We start from the raw sequence: 12,304 nt of genomic DNA, 5'->3' as shown, positions 1-12,304 counted from the left end.
GACTGAAATGGGTCAAAATTGAAGCTTTTAAATAAGCAAAACTCTGTATAAAATGGCCATTTTGGTCACTGTGAGGGTTTAAAAAGTGGTTATTCAACATGAGGCACGATCCAATTGACATTTTGAATCATTTTTGGTACAGTCCAAAAAATCAATTTTCGGATGAAAAACGATGACTCCGGACATGTCGAACGTTCCCAAAATGGTCTATAATGATGAAATTTTAACATTTAATCTTTTGACTCTAAATGACTGTTGGATGTGAATTATGACTTTTTCAACTAAAATAAGTGTGTTTAAAGTCATTTCTGTGCCTGAAACGGGTCAAAATTGAAGCTTTTGAGTAAGCAAAACTCTGTAAAAATGGCAATTTTGGTCACTGTGAGGGTTTAAAAAGTGGTTATTTAACATGAGGCACGATCCAATTGACATTTTGAATCATTTTTGGTACAGTCCAAAAAATCAATTTTCGGATGAAAAACGATGACTCCGGACATGTCGAACGTTCCCAAAATGGTCTATAATGATGAAATTTTAACATTTAATCTTTTGACTCTAAATGACTGTTGGATGTGAATTATGACTTTTTCAACTAAAATAAGTGTTTTTAAAGTCATTTCTGTGACTGAAACGGGTTAAAATTGAAGCTTTTGAGTTAGCAAAACTCTGTAAAATGGCCCTTTTGGTCACTTTGAGGGTTTAAAAAGTGGTTATTCAACATGAGGCACGATCCAATTGACATTTTGAATCATTTTTGGTACAGTCCAAAAAATCAATTTTCGGATGAAAAACGATGACTCCGGACATGTCGAACGTTCCCAAAATGGTCTATAATGATGAAATTTTAACATTTAATCTTTTGACTCTAAATGACTGTTGGATGTGAATTATGACTTTTTCAACTAAAATAAGTGTGTTTAAAGTCATTTCTGTGCCTGAAACGGGTCAAAATTGAAGCTTTTGAGTAAGCAAAACTCTGTAAAAATGGCAATTTTGGTCACTGTGAGGGTTTAAAAAGTGGTTATTCAACATGAGGCACGATCCAATTGACATTTTGAATCATTTTTGGTACAGTCCAAAAAATCAATTTTCGGATGAAAAACGATGACTCCGGACACGTCGAACGTTCCCAAAATGGTCTATAATATTGAAATTTTAACATTTAATCTTTTGACTCTAAATGACTGTTGGATGTGAATTATGACTTTTTCAACTAAAATACGTGTGTTTAAAGTCATTTCTGTGACTGAGATGGGTCAAAATTGAAGCTTTTAAATAAGCAAAACTCTGTATAAAATGGCCATTTTGGTCACTGTGAGGGTTTAAAAAGTGGTTATTCAACATGAGGCACGATCCAATTGACATTTTGAATCATTTTTGGTACAGTCCAAAAAAATCAATTTTCGGATGAAAAACGATGACTCCGGACATGTCGAACGTTCCCAAAATGGCCTATAATGATGAAATTTTAACATTTAATCTTTTGACTCTAAATGACTGTTGGATGTGAATTATGACTTTTTGAACTAAAATAAGTCTGTTTAAAGTCATTTCTGTGCCTGAAACGGGTCAAAATTGAAGCTTTTGAGTAAGCAAAACTCTGTAAAAATGGCAATTTTGGTCACTGTGAGGGTTTAAAAAGTGGTTATTCAACATGAGGCACGATCCAATTGACATTTTGAATCATTTTTGGTACAGTCCAAAAAATCAATTTTCGGATGAAAAACGATGACTCCGGACATGTCGAACGTTCCCAAAATGGTCTATAATGATGAAATTTTAACATTTAATCTTTTGACTCTAAATGACTGTTGGATGTGAATTATGACTTTTTCAACTAAAATAAGTGTGTTTAAAGTCATTTCTGTGACTGAAACGGGTCAAAATTGAAGCTTTTGAGTAAGCAAAACTCTGTAAAAATGGCAATTTTGGTCACTGTGAGGGTTTAAAAAGTGGTTATTAAACATGAGGCACGATCCAATTGACATTTTGAATCATTTTTGGTACAGTCCAAAAAATCAATTTTCGGATGAAAAACGATGACTCCGGACATGTCGAACGTTCCCAAAATGGTCTATAATGATGAAATTTTAACATTTAATCTTTTGACTCTAAATGACTGTTGGATGTGAATTATGACTTTTTCAACTAAAATAAGTGTTTTTAAAGTCATTTCTGTGACTGAAACGGGTTAAAATTGAAGCTTTTGAGTTAGCAAAACTCTGTAAAATGGCCATTTTGGTCACTTTGAGGGTTTAAAAAGTGGTTATTCAACATGAGGCACGATTCAATTGACATTTTGAATCATTTTTGGTACAGTCCAAAAAATCAATTTTCGGATGAAAAACGATGACTCCGGACATGTCGAACGTTCCCAAAATGGCCTATGATGATGAAATTTTAACATTTAATCTTTTGACTCTAAATGACTGTTGGATGTGAATTATGACTTTTTCAACTAAAATAAGTCTGTTTAAAGTCATTTCTGTGCCTGAAACGGGTCAAAATTGAAGCTTTTAAATAAGCAAAACTCTGTAAAAATGGCAATTTTGGTCACTGTGAGGGTTTAAAATGTGGTTATTCAACATGAGGCACGATCCAATTGACATTTTGAATCATTTTTGGTACAGTCCGAAAAATCAATTTTCGGATGAAAAACGATGACTCCGGACATGTCGAACGTTCCCAAAATGGTCTATAATGATGAAATTTTAACATTTAATCTTTTGACTCTAAATGACTGTTGGATGTGAATTATGACTTTTTCAACTAAAATAAGTGTGTTTAAAGTCATTTCTGTGACTGAAATGGGTCAAAATTGAAGCTTTTGAGTTAGCAAAACTCTGTAAAATGGCCATTTTGGTCACTTTGAGGGTTTAAAAAGTGGTTATTCAACATGAGGCACGATCCAATTGACATTTTGAATCATTTTTGGTACAGTCCAAAAAATCAATTTTCGGATGAAAAACGATGACTCCGGACATGTCGAATGTTCCCAAAATGGTCTATAATGATGAAATTTTAACATTTAATCTTTTGACTCTAAATGACTGTTGGATGTGAATTATGACAATTTCAACTAAAATAAGTGTGTTTAAAGTCATTTCTGTGACTGAAACGGGTCAAAATTGAAGCTTTAAATAAGCAAAACTCTGTAAAAATGGCCATTTTGGTCACTGTGAGGGTTTAAAATGTGGATATTCAACATGAGGCACGATCCAATTGACATTTTGAATCATTTTTGGTACAGTCCAAAAAATCAATTTTCGGATGAAAAACGATGACTCCGGACATGTCGAACGTTCCCAAAATGGTCTATAATGATGAAATTTTAACATTTAATCTTTTGACTCTAAATGACTGTTGGATGTGAATTATGACAATTTCAACTAAAATAAGTGTGTTTAAAGTCATTTCTGTGACTGAAACGGGTCAAAATTGAAGCTTTTAAATAAGCAAAACTCTGTAAAAATGGCAATTTTGGTCACTGTGAGGGTTTAAAATGTGGTTATTCAACATGAGGCACGATCCAATTGACATTTTGAATCATTTTTGGTACAGTCCAAAAAATCAATTTTCGGATGAAAAACGATGACTCCGGACATGTCGAACGTTCCCAAAATGGCCTATAATGATGAAATTTTAACATTTAATCTTTTGACTCTAAATGACTGTTGGATTTGAATTATGACTTTTTCAAGTAAAATAAGTCTGTTTAAAGTCATTTCTGTGCCTGAAACGGGTCAAAATTGAAGCTTTTGAGTAAGCAAAACTCTGTAAAAATGGCAATTTTGGTCACTGTGAGGGTTTAAAAAGTGGTTATTCAACATGAGGCACGATCCAATTGACATTTTGAATCATTTTTGGTACAGTCCAAAAAATCAATTTTCGGATGAAAAACGATGACTTCGGACATGTCGAACGTTCCCAAAATGGTCTATAATGATGAAATTTTAACATTTAATCTTTTGACTCTAAATGACTGTTTGATGTGAATTATGACTTTTTCAACTAAAATAAGTGTGTTTAAAGTCATTTCTGTGACTGAAACGGGTCAAAATTGAAGCTTTTGAGTTAGCAAAACTCTGTAAAATGGCCATTTTGGTCACTTTGAGGGTTTAAAAAGTGGTTATTCAACATGAGGCACGATCCAATTGACATTTTGAATCATTTTTGGTACAGTCCAAAAAATCAATTTTCGGATGAAAAACGATGACTCCGGACATGTCGAACGTTCCCAAAATGGTCTATAATGATGAAATTTTAACATTTAATCTTTTGACTCTAAATGACTGTTGGATGTGAATTATGACAATTTCAACTAAAATAAGTGTGTTTAAAGTCATTTCTGTGACTGAAACGGGTCAAAATTGAAGCTTTTAAATAAGCAAAACTCTGTAAAAATGGCCATTTTGGTCACTGTGAGGGTTTAAAATGTGGTTATTCAACATGAGGCACGATCCAATTGACATTTTGAATCATTTTTGGTACAGTCCAAAAAATCAATTTTCGGATGAAAAACGATGACTCCGGACATGTCGAACGTTCCCAAAATGGTCTATAATATTGAAATTTTAACATTTAATCTTTTGACTCTAAATGACTGTTGGATGTGAATTATGACTTTTTCAACTAAAATAAGTGTGTTTAAAGTCATTTCTGTGACTGAAATGGGTCAAAATTGAAGCTTTTAAATAAGCAAAACTCTGTATAAAATGGCCATTTTGGTCACTGTGAGGGTTTAAAAAGTGGTTATTCAACATGAGGCACGATCCAATTGACATTTTGAATCATTTTTGGTACAGTCCAAAAAATCAATTTTCGGATGAAAAACGATGACTCCGGACATGTCGAACGTTCCCAAAATTGTCTATAATGATGAAATTTTAACATTTAATCTTTTGACTCTAAATGACTGTTGGATGTGAATTATGACTTTTTCAACTAAAATAAGTGTGTTTTAAAGTCATTTCTGTGCCTGAAACGGGTCAAAATTGAAGCTTTTGAGTAAGCAAAACTCTGTAAAAATGGCAATTTTGGTCACTGTGAGGGTTTAAAAAGTGGTTATTAAACATGAGGCACGATCCAATTGACATTTTGAATCATTTTTGGTACAGTCCAAAAAATCAATTTTCGGATGAAAAACGATGACTCCGGACATGTCGAACGTTCCCAAAATGGTCTATAATGATGAAATTTTAACATTTAATCTTTTGACTCTAAATGACTGTTGGATGTGAATTATGACTTTTTCAACTAAAATAAGTGTTTTTAAAGTCATTTCTGTGACTGAAACGGGTTAAAATTGAAGCTTTTGAGTTAGCAAAACTCTGTAAAATGGCCCTTTTGGTCACTTTGAGGGTTTAAAAAGTGGTTATTCAACATGAGGCACGATCCAATTGACATTTTGAATCATTTTTGGTACAGTCCAAAAAATCAATTTTCGGATGAAAAACGATGACTCCGGACATGTCGAACGTTCCCAAAATGGTCTATAATGATGAAATTTTAACATTTAATCTTTTGACTCTAAATGACTGTTGGATGTGAATTATGACTTTTTCAACTAAAATAAGTGTGTTTAAAGTCATTTCTGTGCCTGAAACGGGTCAAAATTGAAGCTTTTGAGTAAGCAAAACTCTGTAAAAATTGCAATTTTAGTCACTGTGAGAGTTTAAAAAGTGGTTATTCAACATGAGGCACGATCCAATTGACATTTTGAATCATTTTTGGTACAGTCCAAAAAATCAATTTTCGGATGAAAAACGATGACTCCGGACACGTCGAACGTTCCCAAAATGGTCTATAATATTGAAATTTTAACATTTAATCTTTTGACTCTAAATGACTGTTGGATGTGAATTATGACTTTTTCAACTAAAATACGTGTGTTTAAAGTCATTTCTGTGACTGAAATGGGTCAAAATTGAAGCTTTTAAATAAGCAAAACTCTGTATAAAATGGCCATTTTGGTCACTGTGAGGGTTTAAAAAGTGGTTATTCAACATGAGGCACGATCCAATTGACATTTTGAATCATTTTTGGTACAGTCCAAAAAATCAATTTTCGGATGAAAAACGATGACTCCGGACATGTCGAACGTTCCCAAAATGGCCTATAATGATGAAATTTTAACATTTAATCTTTTGACTCTAAATGACTGTTGGATGTGAATTATGACTTTTTAAACTAAAATAAGTCTGTTTAAAGTCATTTCTGTGCCTGAAACGGGTCAAAATTGAAGCTTTTGAGTAAGCAAAACTCTGTAAAAATGGCAATTTTGGTCACTGTGAGGGTTTAAAAAGTGGTTATTCAACATGAGGCACGATCCAATTGACATTTTGAATCATTTTTGGTACAGTCCCAAAAAATCAATTTTCGGATGAAAAACGATGACTCCGGACATGTCGAACGTTCCCAAAATGGTCTATAATGATGAAATTTTAACATTTAATCTTTTGACTCTAAATGACTGTTGGATGTGAATTATGACTTTTTCAACTAAAATAAGTGTGTTTAAAGTCATTTCTGTGACTGAAACGGGTCAAAATTGAAGCTTTTGAGTAAGCAAAACTCTGTAAAAATGGCAATTTTGGTCACTGTGAGGGTTTAAAAAGTGGTTATTAAACATGAGGCACGATCCAATTGACATTTTGAATCATTTTTGGTACAGTCCAAAAAATCAATTTTCGGATGAAAAACGATGACTCCGGACATGTCGAACGTTCCCAAAATGGTCTATAATGATGAAATTTTAACATTTAATCTTTTGACTCTAAATGACTGTTGGATGTGAATTATGACTTTTTCAACTAAAATAAGTGCTTTTAAAGTCATTTCTGTGACTGAAGCGGGTTAAAATTGAAGCTTTTGAGTTAGCAAAACTCTGTAAAATGGCCATTTTGGTCACTTTGAGGGTTTAAAAAGTGGTTATTCAACATGAGGCACGATCCAATTGACATTTTGAATCATTTTTGGTACAGTCCAAAAAATCAATTTTCGGATGAAAAACGATGACTCCGGACATGTCGAACGTTCCCAAAATGGTCTATAATGATGAAATTTTAACATTTAATCTTTTGACTCTAAATGACTGTTGGATGTGAATTATGACTTTTTCAACTAAAATAAGTGTGTTTAAAGTCATTTCTGTGCCTGAAACGGGTCAAAATTGAAGCTTTTGAGTAAGCAAAACTCTGTAAAAATGGCAATTTTGGTCACTGTGAGGGTTTAAAAAGTGGTTATTCAACATGAGGCACGATCCAATTGACATTTTGAATCATTTTTGGTACAGTCCAAAAAATCAATTTTCGGATGAAAAACGATGACTCCGGACACGTCGAACGTTCCCAAAATGGTCTATAATATTGAAATTTTAACATTTAATCTTTTGACTCTAAATGACTGTTGGATGTGAATTATGACTTTTTCAACTAAAATACGTGTGTTTAAAGTCATTTCTGTGACTGAAATGGGTCAAAATTGAAGCTTTTAAATAAGCAAAACTCTGTATAAAATGGCCATTTTGGTCACTGTGAGGGTTTAAAAAGTGGTTATTCAACATGAGGCACGATCCAATTGAGATTTTGAATCATTTTTGGTACAGTCCAAAAAATCAATTTTCGGATGAAAAACGATGACTCCGGACATGTCGAACGTTCCCAAAATGGCCTATAATGATGAAATTTTAACATTTAATCTTTTGACTCTAAATGACTGTTGGATGTGAATTATGACTTTTTGAACTAAAATAAGTCTGTTTAAAGTCATTTCTGTGCCTGAAACGGGTCAAAATTGAAGCTTTTGAGTAAGCAAAACTCTGTAAAAATGGCAATTTTGGTCACTGTGAGGGTTTAAAAAGTGGTTATTCAACATGAGGCACGATCCAATTGACATTTTGAATCATTTTTGGTACAGTCCAAAAAATCAATTTTCGGATGAAAAACGATGACTCCGGACATGTCGAACGTTCCCAAAATGGTCCATAATGATGAAATTTTAACATTTAATCTTTTGACTCTAAATGACTGTTGGATGTGAATTATGACTTTTTCAACTAAAATAAGTGTGTTTAAAGTCGTTTCTGTGCCTGAAACGGGTCAAAATTGAAGCTTTTGAGTAAGCAAAACTCTGTAAAAATGCAAATTTGGTCACTGTGAGGGTTTAAAAAGTGGTTATTCAACATGAGGCACGATCCAATTGACATTTTGAATCATTTTTGGTACAGTCCAAAAAATCAATTTTCGGATGAAAAACGATGACTCCGGACATGTCGAACGTTCCCAAAATGGTCTATAATATTGAAATTTTAACATTTAATCTTTTGACTCTAAATGACTGTTGGATGTGAATTATGACTTTTTCAACTAAAATAAGTGTGTTTAAAGTCATTTCTGTGACTGAAATGGGTCAAAATTGAAGCTTTTAAATAAGCAAAACTCTGTATAAAATGGCCATTTTGGTCACTGTGAGGGTTTAAAAAGTGGTTATTCAACATGAGGCATGATCCAATTGACATTTTGAATCATTTTTGGTACAGTCAAAAAAATCAATTTTCGGATGAAAAACGATGACTCCGGACATGTCGAACGTTCCCAAAATGGTCTATAATGATGAAATTTTAACATTTAATCTTTTGACTCTAAATGACTGTTGGATGTGAATTATGACTTTTTCAACTAAAATAAGTGTGTTTAAAGTCATTTCTGTGCCTGAAACGGGTCAAAATTGAAGCTTTTGAGTAAGCAAAACTCTGTAAAAATGGCAATTTTGGTCACTGTGAGGGTTTAAAAAGTGGTTATTCAACATGAGGCACGATCCAATTGACATTTTGAATCATTTTTGGTACAGTCCAAAAAATCAATTTTCGGATGAAAAACGATGACTCCGGACATGTCGAACGTTCCCAAAATGGCCTATAATGATGAAATTTTAACATTTAATCTTTTGACTCTAAATGACTGTTGGATGTGAATTATGACTTTTTCAACTAAAATAAGTCTGTTTAAAGTCATTTCTGTGCCTGAAACGGGTCAAAATTGAAGCTTTTGAGTAAGCAAAACTCTGTAAAAATGGCAATTTTGGTCACTGTGAGGGTTTAAAAAGTGGTTATTAAACATGAGGCACGATCCAATTGACATTTTGAATCATTTTTGGTACAGTCCAAAAAATCAATTTTCGGATGAAAAACGATGACTCCGGACATGTCGAACGTTCCCAAAATGGTCTATAATGATGAAATTTTAACATTTAATCTTTTGACTCGAAATGACTGTTGGATGTGAATTATGACTTTTTCAACTAAAATAAGTGTGTTTAAAGTCATTTCTGTGCCTGAAACGGGTCAAAATTGAAGCTTTTGAGTAAGCAAAACTCTGTAAAAATGGCAATTTTGGTCACTGTGAGGGTTTAAAAAGTGGTTATTCAACATGAGGCACGATCCAATTGACATTTTGAATCATTTTTGGTACAGTCCAAAAAATCAATTTTTGGATGAAAAACGATGACTCCGGACATGTCGAACGTTCCCAAAATGGTCTATAATATTGAAATTTTAACATTTAATCTTTTGACTCTAAATGACTGTTGGATGTGAATTATGACTTTTTCAACTAAAATAAGTGTGTTTAAAGTCATTTCTGTGACTGAAACGGGTCAAAATTGAAGCTTTTGAGTTAGCAAAACTCTGTAAAATGGCCATTTTGGTCACTTTGAGGGTTTAAAAAGTGGTTATTCAACATGAGGCACGATCCAATTGACATTTTGAATCATTTTTGGTACAGTCCAAAAAATCAATTTTCGGATGAAAAACGATGACTCCGGACATGTCGAACGTTCCCAAAATGGTCTATAATGATGAAATTTTAACATTTAATCTTTTGACTCTAAATGACTGTTGGATGTGAATTATGACTATTTCAACTAAAATAAGTGTGTTTAAAGTCATTTCTGTGACTGAAACGGGTCAAAATTGAAGCTTTTAAATAAGCAAAACTCTGTAAAAATGGCAATTTTGGTCACTGTGAGGGTTTAAAATGTGGTTATTCAACATGAGGCACGATCCAATTGACATTTTGAATCATTTTTGGTACAGTCCGAAAAATCAATTTTCGGATGAAAAACGATGTCGAACGTTCCCAAAATGGTCTATAATGATGAAATTTTAACATTTAATCTTTTGACTCTAAATGACTGTTGGATGTGAATTATGACTTTTTCAACTAAAATAAGTGTGTTTAAAGTCATTTCTGTGCCTGAAACGGGTCAAAATTGAAGCTTTTGAGTAAGCAAAACTCTGTAAAAATGGCAATTTTGGTCACTGTGAGGGTTTAAAAAGTGGTTATTCAACATGAGGCACGATCCAATTGACATTTTGAATCATTTTTGGTACAGTCCAAAAAATCAATTTTCGGATGAAAAACAATGACTCCGGACATGTCGAACGTTCCCAAAATGGCCTATAATGATGAAATTTTAACATTTAATCTTTTGACTCTAAATGACTGTTGGATGTGAATTATGACTTTTTCAACTAAAATAAGTCTGTTTAAAGTCATTTCTGTGCCTGAAACGGGTCAAAATTGAAGCTTTTGAGTAAGCAAAACTCTGTAAAAATGGCAATTTTGGTCACTGTGAGGGTTTAAAAAGTGGTTATTAAACATGAGGCACGATCCAATTGACATTTTGAATCATTTTTGGTACAGTCCAAAAAATCAATTTTCGGATAAAAAACGATGACTCCGGACATGTCGAACGTTCCCAAAATGGTCTATAATGATGAAATTTTAACATTTAATCTTTTGACTCGAAATGACTGTTGGATGTGAATTATGACTTTTTCAACTAAAATAAGTGTGTTTAAAGTCATTTCTGTGCCTGAAACGGGTCAAAATTGAAGCTTTTGAGTAAGCAAAACTCTGTAAAAATGGCAATTTTGGTCACTGTGAGGGTTTAAAAAGTGGTTATTCAACATGAGGCACGATCCAATTGACATTTTGAATCATTTTTGGTACAGTCCAAAAAATCAATTTTTGGATGAAAAACGATGACTCCGGACATGTCGAACGTTCCCAAAATGGTCTATAATATTGAAATTTTAACATTTAATCTTTTGACTCTAAATGACTGTTGGATGTGAATTATGACTTTTTCAACTAAAATAAGTGTGTTTAAAGTCATTTCTGTGACTGAAACGGGTCAAAATTGAAGCTTTTGAGTTAGCAAAACTCTGTAAAATGGCCATTTTGGTCACTTTGAGGGTTTAAAAAGTGGTTATTCAACATGAGGCACGATCCAATTGACATTTTGAATCATTTTTGGTACAGTCCAAAAAATCAATTTTCGGATGAAAAACGATGACTCCGGACATGTCGAACGTTCCCAAAATGGTCTATAATGATGAAATTTTAACATTTAATCTTTTGACTCTAAATGACTGTTGGATGTGAATTATGACTATTTCAACTAAAATAAGTGTGTTTAAAGTCATTTCTGTGACTGAAACGGGTCAAAATTGAAGCTTTTAAATAAGCAAAACTCTGTAAAAATGGCAATTTTGGTCACTGTGAGGGTTTAAAATGTGGTTATTCAACATGAGGCACGATCCAATTGACATTTTGAATCATTTTTGGTACAGTCCGAAAAATCAATTTTCGGATGAAAAACGATGTCGAACGTTCCCAAAATGGTCTATAATGATGAAATTTTAACATTTAATCTTTTGACTCTAAATGACTGTTGGATGTGAATTATGACTTTTTCAACTAAAATAAGTGTGTTTAAAGTCATTTCTGTGACTGAAACGGGTCAAAATTGAAGCTTTAAATAAGCAAAACTCTGTAAAAATGGCCATTTTGGTCACTGTGAGGGTTTAAAATGTGGATATTCAACATGAGGCACGATCCAATTGACATTTTGAATCATTTTTGGTACAGTCCAAAAAATCAATTTTCGGATGAAAAACGATGACTCCGGACATGTCGAACGTTCCCAAAATGGTCTATAATGATGAAATTTTAACATTTAATCTTTTGACTCTAAATGACTGTTGGATGTGAATTATGACAATTTCAACTAAAATAAGTGTGTTTAAAGTCATTTCTGTGACTGAAACGGGTCAAAATTGAAGCTTTTAAATAAGCAAAACTCTGTAAAAATGGCAATTTTGGTCACTGTGAGGGTTTAAAATGTGGTTATTCAACATGAGGCACGATCCAATTGACATTTTGAATCATTTTTGGTACAGTCCAAAAAATCAATTTTCGGATGAAAAACGATGACTCCGGACATGTCGAACGTTCCCAAA

The sequence above is a fragment of the Lissotriton vulgaris genome, unplaced genomic scaffold (genome assembly GCF_964263255.1).
Source record: "Lissotriton vulgaris unplaced genomic scaffold, aLisVul1.2 SCAFFOLD_1521, whole genome shotgun sequence".
NCBI classification, from domain to species: domain Eukaryota; kingdom Metazoa; phylum Chordata; class Amphibia; order Caudata; family Salamandridae; genus Lissotriton; species Lissotriton vulgaris.
This window is presented reverse-complemented; position numbering follows the sequence as displayed.